Here is a 4876-nt window from a genome sequence, read left to right as displayed (position 1 = left end):
ATACACTGGAGGCGCGGTCGGATGCTGATGGGCTGAGATGGAGGCGCGGTCTGATGCTGATAGGCTGGAGTGGAGGTGCTCGACGCAGCGATTAGATGCAGGTGAGGCTGAAGCAGGTCTTCCAGTCTGAATTTACGCCTAGGCTTCATGAAGACTGACTTCTGAGATCATTCCTCTCATCAACAACCGTGAGCTATTTGGATAAATACAGCTCATTTCTTTCAAGTGCAAAATTAATAGTATAATTTACTGGAGAAGTTCTAAATAAATTTTGAAGGATGCCTTTGCAGCTTCTGTCCAAAATTCCAACATTGATTTTGTAAGAATCGAAACTAAGATAAAAATGTCTTTGTTTGATGTATGAACTATATAGGAAATATAAAGAGAACCAAGATCAAAAGAAATAATACATTTGCTGCCAGTAGCTCATTATGGTCACCATGGTAACCACACACATGTCTGTCACTCCCTGACTTATGAGAGACAAACAGAAAACGGAGAGAAAATTAGGCCTCAATAAAACAGGCGCTGTGTAAAAAAAAATGAAGCTGTTGATGGTCACACATGTGTATTTTAATGTTTCTACAGTGATTTATGTTAGAAATATGACAAAGTAAAAATTCCAGTTTTGAAAAAAATATTTTAAACTATAATATATCTGAAGTCTGGAAGCTTAGGTGTCCACTCTGTATTCTGGGGGATTCTGAGAGAAAACCTATAGCTGTGAGAGACACACTGAGTGAATAATGATAAAAAAAAATCTGTACATTTTGATGTTTAATTTGTACATGTACCAAAGAAAGTTGTAGGAGGAAAATGAGTTTGTTTGCAAAGGTTTTGAAACTTTAGACATCCCCACTGTCAGCTGAACTTTCCACTGAAAAATCTCCAAAAATCATAGACTGTGATTGTGTAAAAACCATGAAAGATATCAAAGTGTCATTTAGGTATGTAAAGTCCAACTTTCCTTGAACTGTTTAAATTTTGAATGATGTTTTTACTGTAAAGTATACCTGAGAGTACCAAAGAAGGATGTTTTTATTTTTCCGTAAAGTCCCATTCTTCACTATTATCATTATTTTTTTTTTCAGTTTTTGCATTGCAGTTCTACCAAAAGTCATAGCAAACTTTTCCCAATCAAGCCGCATGTGTTTTACTTTAACTGTCTGTGATGAGATGCAGTGGAAAAATCCCCTGCCTTACCTCAGAAAAGTTTACACAGGTAAGCAAACAGGAAAAACAGCAATGAGCGGTTCATCATGCGCGAGTTTACCAAAGTCAAATGCTATCAGGTTACGAAAGGCTTTTTTTTAATAACTACCACTCCAAGCCTATGATATGTAACTTCTTTCCTTCAAACATTGTTGGCTGAGTAAATCAGAATTTCATCCTTAACAACAGCATCTAGAAATGTAGATATGGAAGATGGTGGTGGGCTGGAAAAGGTGAAGACTTACACCAGAAGGCTTGAGTAAGAGTCCTGCATTGGACTGTGTATCTTCAATGTTTTATCATGTTTCTTTTTTTCTGCCTGGTTGGGTGTTTCAGCAGGATTACTGTTTCTTTACTGCCACCATCAATAGTGATGATGTCCATTTAATGAACTGTCAGCAATCAAAGCAGGTTGTCATCAAAAGAGACCTTCAAAGCCTCATAGGGGGCTCTGAAATCCTGCAGTTCAGGGTAATATTGGAACAAACTGTGGTTTGATGTTAAGTTACATGTTAGGGCACAGGAGAGATGTTGACGATGGACACCTCAAACCCATGTCACTCACTACCCAAAGAGTCAACATCTGCCTTGAATATGCAACACGAGCCTTTAGAGAGCCCACTACGAATTCTAATGATCCACATGAGAGGAATAAAATGAACACCGGAGAATTCATTCATTAGAGAAAACTTACGCACCAACCTTCAGTTGACACTGAAAATTAATGTAATCTACAGCCCTGATGATGCACTACAGAGTTTGAAATATTTCTAAATTACTACAAATTCTGTCAAACTCTGTAGGACAATATATTGGTTATATTAGATAGTAATGATGAAAGTTGAGTCTAAATATAAAAAAGGCTGTGAGCCACAAGCAAAACTTCAGAAACAATGGAGTTATTTTAATTCAGAATAAAGCTGCAGTGAGCAAGTAATAAGAAGACAGACAGAATGTACTAAAGTCTGCTTCTATAAAAAAACAAAAAATCCAATGTGGGTCTTGGTATAAAAGAAATTATTATGATTAGATACCAAGAAAGCAAAATCTTTTGCTTATTATATAAAAAAGAAAAAACAATAATTAAATCATCCACTCATTCATCAATTACTTATGCTTGCTATACTCTTCATGTGAGAAATTATAAAGGCTAACTTTCAAAGAAACTAATTAGCTTCTTTCTTTGTCAGAAAAATGTTGGTGTTTGCATGACTCATTTTTAACAACCCTCGTTAGTAGACCTGTTTCCAGCATAAGGTGGTTTACCAGAGGTGGGAATCTTTAGGCACCTCATGATTAAATTTGATTACAATTCAAAAGGCTGAGATGCAATTACAAAACAATTATTGACACATCTTGATTATCTTCAATTACCTGGATTGTAAATAAACACCAGGAGGTAGCCGGTAAATTGATTACATATATTCTTTAGAGTTCAGTACAGAATAGAAGAAAAAACGTGAAAACACAATGTAACTGCAACATGTTTTTATTACAGGACTATCAGGACAAATGGCTCAGCACAGCAACCATGCTGACTCTCTTATCACAGCGCAATAGCATGAAGAGTGCTCATTTCGGATAGGTACCAGAATAAAGTGAATTTTATTGTTGCTCACAAAGTACCTGAAATTGTATTTAGTAATAACAGGTGTAGCATTTAGCAAGGCAATGAATAAGTCTATAAATTGTAACAGACAAAGCTTCCAGATTGTCCAAATTAAAGATTTTCTTGTCATTGTAGGAGACAAACTAGTCAGCTGTATGACTGCCCCACCCCGCAACTTATAAACACTTTTTAAAAGCTACGTCAGAATGTAGGATATTATTTTACTTAACATTTGCTGTGTCTGTTTTATTCTAAAAACCTTTACCCATAGGTCTCCTAACACCCCATTTCACTTTTCATTCTGCTTGTCTTGAGCCTTCATTCAGTTTCTGAGCATCTGTATTGTAGTGTGGAAATCACACATTTCTTTTGACTAAAACCCCAGCAGCTGCAACCAAAACAGACCTGCTCTGAACTGCAATCCACACTGTCAGATCAAAAACTCCACAGTCTGTCAATAATAGTGAGTTTAAGTTGAACTTTTTTGCTATCATCTTTCCGTACTCTGTTTCCCCCCTCTGCTAATGCTGAGCCCTGTTCTTCTTACAGATCCTCCACCACTGAAAGTTAAGTCCTCAGCTGTGCTCCTCACATGAGAATCCCTGCCTCTTTGCTCTGGAACCCTGCTTTTCCTGCATTATTGAATCCAACTCCATCCTTTCTTCTCTGCTTTGAGCCAAAGCTCAACATCACCTGCTGTTCACTGGATGCAGCCAAAAGTCACTGCTGCAATCCTCTGTTCACTTGTCAAGCCCCAAGACTCCTTTGTTGAGAAAAATTTACCTTTGCCACACTCTTAGTTTTAGCAGGTCTCTGACATTTTCGCTGCAATAAATCACCTTTTATTGTTTTCTTTATGATTAATAGTCTCATCCACCTGACATGGTTATCTGTGAGGCTCCTGACCAACATGTATTTCTCCTTATGAAAGCAAACTAAATGTGGAATCATCTTTAGCAATTACCTTAGCCGTCCCTCTTTTTGTGATAGCTGTGTCAAAATGGTGTGAGGTTTAGGGGAAATTAATATGTGTAATTAACAATGGAAATCTTAGCATAAAAATAACTTCCTGCTGTTTGCTGATAATGAAGTTACAGTCAAATAAATCAATAAACCCTCAAAAGTTCATGTGCTTTCCCCCCATCAAATTACACTTTTCTTAATGGTTTGAACAGACAAGATACAATTAATACTTCCTGATTGCTTCCAACACAAAGATAATCTTTATAAAAGGGTATGTCAAGCTCTCAGTGACCTTTAAAATAGAAAAGGCAGGTATTTTTGCTTTATAAACTCTAGACTTTTAAAAATTTTGCCACAAGAACTGTTGGTTGCTGATAGTCATTATCATCAAACAATCATTAAACAATTAAAAAAAGTAATATGAATAATACTACAAAAACACTACAAATGACTAAATATGCATTATGTTAGTAACTATAGACAGAATTAATCCATTTATTTAATCAATGTGTACTTTTCAGGCAAAGATGTGGATCAAAGTGTTGCACTTCTTGTATGTGTTGAGGATGACACTCAACTACAACCACAACAAATTTTAATTATAGTAATTTTTGGGGTTTTCTAATGTCAGCAGGCTGTGGTGGCCAGTTGTTTATGTAGACCCCGTGGGCGTTTCATCAAAATCTGTCCACTGGTTCATGGGATATTTTCTAGAAAGAAAGAAAGAAGATTTATTTAATATAAAAAGACATTTTTCTGACATATAGATGAAATAAAATAACCCAAACAGGCCTTAGAGTTATTGGATGTTTCATTCCATCATTTTCACAAATTATTTTTTGACACACATCAAGATACTTGATTTTTGCAAATGAACAGAAACCTACAGCACAATTTTTGATGTATATCAGCAGGAGGGATGTGTCCAACCAGAATATTTCTCCTCGGATCATTTTCACACAAACCGCAGCAGATCAGGATTTGTTCAGTTCTCAACTGGTCCCCATGTGACCCCGCATCCCCACCCCCGCCCCCCAGATCCCACGTTTATCCTTTAGGCTCGGCTCGTTAGTCTGCTGCGTCCCTTCTGTT

Source organism: Kryptolebias marmoratus, linkage group LG22, assembly GCF_001649575.2.
Source record: "Kryptolebias marmoratus isolate JLee-2015 linkage group LG22, ASM164957v2, whole genome shotgun sequence".
In the NCBI taxonomy this organism is placed as follows: domain Eukaryota; kingdom Metazoa; phylum Chordata; class Actinopteri; order Cyprinodontiformes; family Rivulidae; genus Kryptolebias; species Kryptolebias marmoratus.
The sequence above is the reverse complement of the archived record's forward strand: the minus strand, read 5'-3'. Positions refer to the sequence as shown.